Below are 11,399 nucleotides of genomic sequence, written 5' to 3'. Positions count from 1 at the left end.
AGAGTTATCATTGCCGAACTAAGAATCCAGCAAGTGCTCATTCCCGTCTTGGCTCCAGGTAATGCTTCAACCGAAAGTAGCTTTCGGCCATGGTCTCTCACCAGTGACCTCGGTGTCTGGTGGCAGTCTGACCTTATTGTAATCCAAAGTTATTTTGTACCTGTTGTGTTACTATGGTTACTTTATCCTTGGTCTCTATTTCCATACAGGTGAAGCAAATGTTTTTGTTCAATAAACTTGTTAGATACTGGATATTGTCTTTGTCGTGGAACGCAACATTTCTTTATGCTTCCCTTGTTATTACTCTCATTCCGAATTACTTCAAGTTTTCTAACATGACGTTGTGAAAAGTGGTACTATCACACCTAATTGCATGGGAAAAAAATTGAAAATACGGACTGAGATTGCGTTTTTATACTCGCATAAGTAGAACTCAATTCAAATTTATTTCTGCTCTACAATACAAAGGACAATATTGCATATTAGTGCCACGCCTGAATAATTATTACTCCTTTAACAAGAACATCTATATTCGAGCATCGCCTCACGAAGTGAGATACCGTTATCTTCTATGCTTTTTGTCACAACATGTCAGCGGTAACTCCTCGAATTCTATCTGCAAATGACTCAAATAGTCGGCTGGGTCTTCCTCAAAGTAGATAACAATACTTATAACAGCTAGCACTTTTTCCGCATGCGGAACGCTCCCTTAACCCGCACATAAACGTTTCAGAACAGGGTCTATTTCTAAGTGAAATCACCGACAGTTTTGAGCAGAGTACAATCAATTGAAACTTAACTGATGATGTGCACACCAGCGGGAAAAGGCTTCTGTCGCAGCACAAACAAGGCGAATATATTCATCTTTAAAGCACTGCCAGAAAAGTGGGTTACCACTTCTTCATTCCGCCTTCGACACCCAAAATTTTGGGATGCGAACATTTTCACTCTCTTTTATACGTAACATTCTAAATCCTATTACTCCTTTCTCTGCAGTTAAGTCTTCATCCTCAGCAACTCCCTCTCACTGCCAATATCTATATACTATATGTCTCTTCGAGTGTCTCCTTTTTCTCACATTGATTTATAGTATTTCTTCTGCTGTCGCCTCTCTCACTTTCATCTTTCTTTCCCACTGCCACTGTCTTCAGGCTCAAAAATTCTGCAGAGTCCGTCTTATTTTCTCTGTTGAAAATCTCGATCTAAAACGCGTGCTACCCTATACCTATGTGTAGAAGGTCGCCAACCTGGAACAGTCCAGATGCCCAAGCCTAAGTATGCTCTCCACTCGTGTGTACTTTTCATTTCACTAGTGCCTCTCTCTCCTTTTGACCTAGTTGCTTCTGCCAACATCCATCTCTCATTCTCTCTTACTGCACTGTCTGTCATCAACCATCACTATCTCCTCTCTCTTTGGCTCCTTCTGTCACTCTCTCCCATCACAACTCCGTCCTCCCTTTTCCACCGTCTCCTGTTATTCTCTTACGTAGAACGCGAAAAGCGGATGTATTATCATGCCAAAAATTTTGGCGAGGAAGGCGAAATGAGGATTGAGACAGTTGTTTCACCACTTTTTGTCAGAGTGTCAGAGTCTTTTAAAGAGGAACATATTAATCTTTTCTGTGCTACGACAGGAGAATTTCTCCATTGTTTCCCTTCTTTTCTGTGCTACTTATATAAAACTAATTGTATAGGTCAGTTAAGTTCAAAATTTTTTTTGGATCTTTCGCCATGTTCTTGTACTTTCAGATGTGTAAATAACAAATAACTACACATAATCGTTGAGGGACGTGGCAAAAAGAACGACTATCCACGTTGATGTGTAGAACGTACGAAACTGGCGATATACCATCCGAGTTTCAGAAGAACATCAGCCACACAATTCTGAAGATAGAAACAGCTGACAAGTGTGAAAATTATCGCACAATCTGCTTAAGATGAATGGAAAAGAAAATTGAGGATGTGTTAGATGACGATCAGTTTGGCCTTAGTAAAGGGTAAACATAGCAAAGACGCAATTCTGAAGTTGCGGTTAATAATGGAAGCAGGATTGCAGAAAAATCGTAGGATTTGTTGACAAGGGAAAAGTGTTCGAGAATGTAAAATGGTGCAAGACGTTCGATAAACTGACAAAAATAGCGGTAAACAATAGGTCTAAGAAAGATCAAGGTAATGAAAAGTAGCAGAAATGAGAACAGCGAGAAACTTAACGTTACAATTGGAGACCACAAAGGAGACAAAGTTATGGAATTCTGCTATTTCTTATGTTTTTCTCGGCATATCATGTCATCTGTAACTGTATGAGTGGCTGTTAGTAAACAAATACAAAATCGTGAACTTATGCTAGCGTTATACAATTGCATGTATTCCGAGAAATACACAACAGAAAAACAGATAAAATATGCCGCAAAGAGCAACAACAATCTTAAAACCATGCTGTAACGTGTAATGAATAAGGCAGTATGAAAATATCCACAGAACATAATATTAAAAAAAAGCATGCAGTTCAAATGTAATAATGTCTTATAGTGTTTTATAACTATGCAACTATATGCATGTTTTAGATTTAAAGAATCCACTAATGGGGGCGATATTTGTCAATGAAACTAGTTTGGGAATAAATAAATAAATGGTAAAAAGTGTTTAGTGTTAAGGCAGATTCAAAATTCCCATACGAGAGTTACAATTAGGTGCTGTAACTGTTCCAAGCGTTCCACGTTGACGTCACTCACAACAGAATTACTATGAATACTTCTCTCAAAAGTTGACGCAATTTCGCTACATGTATCTTTCCGCTAGGCTCTAGTCTTAACCGTTCTTTCTCTCGACTTACATTTTACAATCTTCCCGACTTTCACATAAAGGGAAAAGCAATAAAGTAAAAAGCATAGTGTCACACTTTAATTAAAGAAGGCAGCAACTCTATAATAATAAAAATTGTCAAGCAACTGCGGTTTCAATGTAAGAGAAGATATCCAGGCTTCATCTCGCGCTTCTACACTGAAGAGCCAAAGTAACTGGTACACCTGCCTAATAATGTGTAGGGCTCCCGTAAGTAGATGGTTGCCCTGCACATGGTCGCACCTACGGAGACAGAGTGCTCGTGAAAGATTAGTAATTTAGGTTGTAATTAATTGTAGTTGAACACTTTTAACTAATTAAATACGTTATTTAGTGTACTCTTCAAGCTCACTATTAAAAGTTAGTCTCTTATTTGCTTAGTGTTCTAGTAATCGCGAAAAGTTCGTTTGTTTACTTACTGCTTCTTAGGCCTAATTTTGAGTGTGCATATTTAGGATTATACCGCAAGTGGAAGTACATTTGCTGTAGTTTAACTGATTTAATACGTTCATTAGGGTGCTTTTCACGCCCACCAGTAAAAGTTTTTCTTTTATTTGCGTATTGTTCCAGTAATCGCGAAAAGTTCGTTTTGTTTATATTTCACTTTTAACTAATTAAATACGTTATTTAGTGTACTCTTCAAGCTCACTATTAAAAGTTAGTCTCTTATTTGCTTAGTGTTCTAGTAATCGCGAAAAGTTCGTTTGTTTACTTACTGCTTCTTAGGCCTAATTTTGAGTGTGCATATTTAGAATTATACCGCAAGTGGAAGTACATTTGCTGTAGTTTAACTGATTTAATTCGTTCATTAGGGTGCTTTTCACGCCCACCAGTAAAAGTTTTTCTTTTATTTGCGTATTGTTCCAGTAATCGCGAAAAGTTCGTTTTGTTTATATTTCACGGCTTTGCCTTACTTTCCGAGTGTTATAGCGTTATAATGCAATCTTCAGTGCTATTGGTAGAGATTAACTAATTAAATACGTTCATTAGAGTGCTCTTCAAGCTTTCCATTAAAGATTTTTCTTTTACTTAATTATTATTCCACTTATCGCAAAAAGTTCGTTTTGGTTACATTTGGCTGTTTAGGCCTAATTTTTGATCGTGCATATTCAGCGTTGTAACACAAATTTAAGTGCATTTGGTAATAATTTACTTACACATTATTTTTCAAAACATATTTAGTGTCCTTTGCACCTTTATTTAATATATTATTCTTATATATTATTATTAGTGGGGACTTCAGTGTTGATTCACTGAAAAAGTGTAATAGGAAGAATGACCTGGAAGACCTGCTCATTTCTTTCAATTTGTCATCTGTCATTAATTTTCCTACTCAGGTAGTAAAGGACAGCAGCACATTTATATGTAACACTTTTATAAACCAAAATAGGTTTAGAAACATAAATTCTTGTCCTGTTGAGAATGGGCTTTCTGATCGTAATGCTCAGCTAGTTACAGTATATGACATAGCTCCATTCAGTAATTCAAAACTACCCTCCAAAGTTGTGAGTTCAATCAATGAATTAGAAATTTCAGAGAAAATCTTCAGCAGTTAGACTGGGATGAGGCGTACAAGGAACCCAATGCTAATATAATGTATATCATGATACGCTTGTAAGAGAATTTGAAAACTGTTTCCCCCAGGAAAGTAGTTAAATCTAATTATAAGAAACCATGCAAAAAACCTTGGCTTACTAAAGGAATAAAAATATCTTGTAACCACAAAAGGGAACTGTACCTAACAACAAGAAAGAGAAATGACCCAGAAACATCCAAATATTATGAACTACAGTGCTAATCAAGAAAGTTTATTAAAAAGTCCAGAAGCATGTGCATCATGTCAGAGATTAATACCTCTGATAACAAAATCAAAACAATTTGGAATATTATTACAAGGGAGGCAGGGCAACCAAGAGTACAGGGTGAGGGCATCACCATCAGTGCGATTAGAAACTTGATAAACAACAACCCAAAAGTGGAAAACATTTTGAATAATCATTTTTTAAATGTTGCAGAGAAAATAGGATCTAAATTTTCATGAGAAGAAGCAAGGCAGTTAATGGAAGAGGCCTTACCCACACCATTTGATACAATTGAAATTCCACCCACCTCCCCTCTGAAATTAGGAGGATAATAAACTTTCTAAAGAATAAAAGCTCACATGGAATTGATGGCATTTCCAGTAGGATAATAAAAGCTTGTTCGCAAAAAATAAGTGGGATTCTTGGCCACCTATGTTATATCCCTCTGAAGCAGGGCATTTTTCCAGATAGACTGAAGTACGCCATTGTTAAACCACTGCATAAAAGAGGGGATACGTCTGATGTCAACAGCTACCGCCCAATCTCTCTTCTGACAGCCATATCCAAATTCTTGAAAATGTAGTGTATTGTAGAGTAACTTCACACCTTTGTAAAAATAAAGTTTTAACAAAATGTCAGTTTGGTTTTCAGAAGGGTTTTTCAAAGGATAATGCTATATATACGTTCACTAATGAAATATTAAAGGCTCTGTGTAACCGGAAGTCACCTGTTGGGATTTTTTGGGATCTAGCAAAGGCTTTGGATGTCTAAATCATCGGATACTTCTAGATAAGCTCAAGTACTGTGGTATGAATGGGACAGTGCTCAAATGCTTTAAATAATACCAAACAGGAAGAGTGCAGAATGTTGAAATAAACAGTTCACATAATATGTAAAAAACTAGTGATTTCTCAAACTGGGTAACAATCAAAAATGGCGTGCTGCAAGGCTCGGTCTTGGGTCCTCTGCTGTTCTTTATATATATATATATTAATGACTTGCCATTCTATATTCACGAAGATGCAAAGCTGGTCCTTTTTGCCGTGATACAAGTATAGCTATCACACCCAACAGAAAGAATTAACTGGTGAAATTGTAAATGATGTTTTTCAGAAAATCATTAAGTGGTTCTCTGCAAATGGGCTGTCATTAAACTTCGACAGAACACAGTATATACAGTTCCACACAGTTAATGGAATGACACCATTAATAAATATAGAATTCGATCAGAAATCGGTAGCTAAGGTAGAATATCCAAAATTTCTAGGTGTATGCATTGAAGAGGGGTTGAACTGGAAAAAACACACTGAGGATTTGCTGAAACGTTTGAGTTCAACTACTTATACTATTAGGGTCATCACAAATTTTGGAGATATACATCTTAGTAAATTAGCTTACCACACCTACTTTCATGCTATGCATTCATATGTCATCATATTCTGTGGTAACTTATCACTGAGTAAGAGAGTATTTATTCCACAAAAGCATGTAATGAGAATAATTGCTGGAGCTCATCCAAGATCATCCTGCAGACACTTATTTAAAGAGCTAGAGATCTTCACTGTAGCCTCACAATATATATATATATTCGCTAGTAATTTTGAGCCACTTCCGAAAACAAATATGGGATCAGTGTATTTTGTTCTTGAAATTTATTTTAAAGTACTTTTATGCAAGATGAGATAGATGTATTATTAAAGTATTATACTACATTATTCAAATGGCCACAAAAACTTTATTATAATTGCATTAATCTCAAACTTTCAAAAAATGTATAAATAAATACGAAACTTAAAAAATAAGAACAGAGAGATGCACTGCACATGCAACAGGCTATATAACAAAGCTATAGGTCTCTTATTGAATTAGAGTTTTCTTCATTATAATTTCAAAACAAACTGAATACAAATATATAACTTTTAGTTAATGTGACTTGTCATGTTGAACTTTTTTGGCTTTGTTGTCTATATCTGCCTCGTTTGTTCTGCATGCAATTCCTCATTGCGTCTTCTAAATGACTGGACAACCGCTTACGATATTTATTTTTCAGGTATTTCATTTTTCAAAATGACGTTGAAGGAAATAGTGTTAAAATGAACTGTGAATAGTCTCGTAAATTTTTATAATTGTTAGTCACACATTTCCAAAATTCAGTGTACTGTTGTGTTTCAAGATATTCTATAAACAGAGCTTTAAGCTGTGTGTCACGCTGAAGTTCAATTATTTCACTTAGCAAATTAGTTTTAGGAAATCCAAATTGGCAGAATAATTTGAGATCATCATATCCAACGTGCCAAGGTTTCTATACGAGAATGGAACAGCTTTGAATATTTCTACCATATGCAGATCTGTTTCTTATTTCTTCCAAATAGGCTTCCAAATATTCTTTCGTGTTTTGGTAGATACTTTCGGCGATAGTTAAGCCTGCTTGGAGCATAGGTGAAGTTGGAAAATTAGACAGATCTTTTACTTCGAGTTCATTTACATACAACTGCAGTATGGCATCAAATGCAAATATTTTGTTAGTCGTTTGCCCAATTATCTTGTTTGGTACTAGTAATTCCAAGTAAAGTGTGTTGAACTTTTGTGTAATAGCGGTCAAAAAACCTGTAAGTATCCGTCATTCTTCTTCAACAAGTTCAGGATAATTTTTGACACTTTGTTTTAACAATAAAATAATTGTCAAACCGTTCTAGCAATTTTCCTTGGCTTAGCTATCTGACAGCAGCATGTAAGAGAACATAACTGTAACATGCTTGCAATTCCTGCAGAAGTTTTTTAATTTTCGGTGATTAAGTTCACGGGCAAGAATGAAATTTATAACGCTTATAACCGTTTGCATAACATTCTTCAATTTGGTATTTGAAATTTGACATGTGAAATTTTCTTTACGCAGTAAGCAGTGAATGGAGAGTAAATATGGCAAATTCTATCCTTTCTTCATCAGTGCTATCAACCCATTGTTGACGCCTGTCATTGACGTACAACCATCTGTACATATTGATATTAATTTGCTCATAGACAAGTCATTTTCTTACAAAATCTTTAATTGCATCCACAAAATCACATCCTTTTGTGTGATGTTTCATGGTTATAATTGCTACAATATCTTCGTCTATTACCCCATCATTTGTGCAGTAACGTACAAATAATGAAATCTGAGCCATCGAAGCTAAATCTGTACTGGAATCACATGCAAGACTGAGGTATTTGCATAGTTTGACTTTATTAATTACTGCCTCAAACTTATATTTTGAAATATCATCTATACGACGTCGAAAGGTAGATTCTAAAAGTGTGAGCTTATTTTTTCAGCTGATATTTGTTTACTGTTGGAGAAATTTTGAAACAAAGTTTCAGAAACAGTCACCATACATTGCTTCACTAATTCAGCATCAGTGAAAGCTTTCATATTTTTGCGAGAATATTACATACTTGGTGTGATGCTCTTGTGACAGTCTCAATTTGCCCAACTGCTGCAAACATAACTTTTGTTGACAACGACTGGTAGATTTTAGATGAACAATTTTTTTTCCTTTCTTTCATTTGAATTAAAAGGAAAAGCTACTGTAAATGAATTGTGCTTACTTGTGTAGTGGCGAAATAAATTGTATCTCTTCAGTCCCACAATCGTATCCTGGCATATTAAGCAAGTAGCACTACCTCCTTAGTGTCCATGTATAAAGCAAAACTCTACTTCCCATATTTCTTGGAAACTTCTTTGCTCTTCTCTTATTTTCCTCTGAGTCACTGTGCGTGAGGGTACACCACATATTATTTATTCCACTAATAATACCCCCGTGAACCATGGACCTTGCCGTTGGTGGGGAGGCTTGCGTGCCCCAGCGATACAGATGGCCGTACCGTAGGTGCAACCACAACGGAGGGGTATCTGTTGAGACGCCAGACAAACGTGTGGTTCCTGAAGAGGGGCAGCAGCCTTTTCAATAGTTACAGGGGGCAACAGTCTGGATAATTGACTGATCTGACCCTGTAACACTAACCAAAACGGCCTTGCTGTGCTGGTACTGCGAATGGCTGAAAGCAAAGGGGAAACTACAAACGTAATTTTTCCCGAAGGCATGCAGCTTTACTGTATGGTTAAATAATGATGGCGTCCTCCTAGGTAAAATATTCCGAAGGTAAAATAGTCCGCCATTCGGCTCTCCGGGCGGGGACTACTCAGGAGGACGTCGTTATCGGGAGAAAGAAAACTGGAGTTCTACGACTCGGAGTGTGGAATGTCAGATCCCTTAATCGGGCAGGTAGGTTGGAAAATTTAAAAGGGGAAATGGATAGGTTAAAGTTAGATACAGTGGGAATTAGTGAAGTTCGGTGGCTGGAGAAACAAGACATTTGGTCAGATTAATACAGGGATATAAATACAAAATCAAATAAGGTTAATGCAGGAGTAGGTTTGATAACGAATTAAAAAAAAAATAGGAGTGCAGGTAAGCTACTACAAACAGCACAGTGAACGTATTATTGTGGCCAAGATAGACACGAAGCCCACGCCTACTACAGTAGTACAAGTTTATATGCCAACTAGTTCTGCAGATGATGAAGAAATTGATGAAATGTATGATGAGATAAAAGAAATTATTCAGGTAGTGAAGGGAGACAAAAATTTAATAGTCATGGGTGACTGGAATTCGAAAGTCGGAAAAGGAAGAGAAGTAAACCTAGTAGGTGAATATGGATCGGGGCTAAGAAATGAAAGAGGAAGCCACCTTGTAGAATTTTTGCACAGAGTATAACTTAATCATAGCTAACATTTGGTTCAAGAATCATGAAAGAAGTTTGTATACATGGAAGTACCCTGGAGATACTAGAAGGTTTCAGATAGAATATATATTGTGGTAAGACAGAGCTTTAGGAACCAGGTTTGAAATTGTAAGACATTTCTAGGGGCAAATGTGGACTCTGATCACAATCTATTGGTTATAAACTGTAGATTAAAACTGAAGAAACTGCAAAAAAGGTGGAAATTTAAGTAGATGGAACCTGGATAAACTGAAAGAACCAGAGGTTGTACAAAGTTTCAGGGAGAGCATAAGGGAACAATTGACAGGAATGGGGGAAAGAAATACAGTGGAATAAGAATGGATAGCTTTGAGGAATGAAATAGTGAAGGCAGCAGAGGATCAAGTAGGTAAAAAGACGAGGGGTAGTAGAAATCCTTGGGTAACAGGAGAGATACTGAATTTAATTGATGAAAGGAGAAAATACAAAAATGCAGTAAGTGAAGTAGGCAAAAAGGAATACAAACGTCTCAAAAATGAGATCGACAGGAAGTGCAAAATGGCTAAGCAGGGATGGCTATAGGACAAATGTAAGGATGTAGAGGCATATATAGCTAGGGGTAAGATAGATACTGCCTACAGGAAAATTGAAGAGACCTATGGAGAAAGAGAACCATTTGCATGAATATCAAGAGCTCAGATGGAAACTCAGTTCCAAGCAAAGAAGGGAAAGCAAAAAGGTGTAAGGAATATATACGGGGGCGATGTTCTTGATGAAAATATTATGAAAATGGATGTAGATGAAGATGAAATGGGAGACATGATACTGGGTGGAGAGCTTGACAGAGCACTGAAAGACCTGAGTCAAAACAAGGCCCCGGGAGTATACAACATTCCATTAGAACTACTGGCAGCCTTGGGAGCGCCAGTCCTGACAAAACTCTAACATCTCGTGAGCAAGATGAATGAGGCAGGCGAAATTCCCTCAGACTTCAGGAAGAGTATAATAATTACAATCCCAAAGAAAGCAGGTGTTCACAGATGTGAAATTTACCGAACTATCAGTTTAATAAGTCAAAGCTGCAAAATACTAACGCGAATTCTTTACAGACGAATGGAAAAACTGGTAGTAGCCGACCTCGGGGAAGATCAGTTTGGATTCCGTAGAAATTTTGGAACACGTGATGCTGTACTGACTCTACGACTTATCTTAGAAGAAAGATTAAGGAAAGGCAAATCTATGTTTCTAGCATTTGTAGACTTAAAGAAAGCGGTTGACAATGTTGACTGGAATACTCTCTTTCAAATTCTGAGGGTGGCAGGGGTAAAATGCAGGGAGCGAAAGGCTATTTACAATTTGTATAGAAACCAGATGGCAGTTATAAGAGTCGGGGTACATGAAAGGGAAGCAGTTGTTGGGAAGGGAGTGATGCAGGTTTGTAGCCTCTCTCCGATGCTATTCAATCTGTATATTGAGCAAACAGTAAAGGAAACAAAAGAAAAGTTCGGGGTAGGTATGAGAATCCATGGAGAAGAAATAAAAACTTTGAGGTGCGGCGATGAATTCTGTCAGAGACAGCAGAGGACTTGAAAGAGCAGTTGAACGGAATGGATACTGTCTTGAAAGCAGGATATAAGATGAACTTCAACAAAAGCAAAACGAGGATAAAGGAGTTTGGCTATTTGGGGAGCAAAATAACTGATAATCGTTGAAGTAGAGAGGATATAAAATGTAGACTGGCAACGTTAAGGAAAGCGATTCTGAAGATGAGAAATTTGTTAACATCGAGTATAGATTTAAGTGTCAGGAAGTCGTTTATGAAACTATTTGTATGGAGTGTAGCCATGTATGAAATTGAAACATGGACAGTAAATTGTTTAGACAAGAAGTGAATAGAAGCTTTCGAAATATGGTGCTACAGAAGAATTCTGAAGATTAGGTGGGTAGATCACATAACAACGAGGAGGTACTGAGTGGAATTGGGGAGAAGAGGAGTTTGTGGCACAACTTGAC

This window comes from Schistocerca gregaria, chromosome 2 (assembly GCF_023897955.1).
Source record: "Schistocerca gregaria isolate iqSchGreg1 chromosome 2, iqSchGreg1.2, whole genome shotgun sequence".
NCBI classification, from domain to species: Eukaryota; Metazoa; Arthropoda; class Insecta; order Orthoptera; family Acrididae; genus Schistocerca; species Schistocerca gregaria.
Note: the sequence above shows the minus strand (reverse complement) of the source record.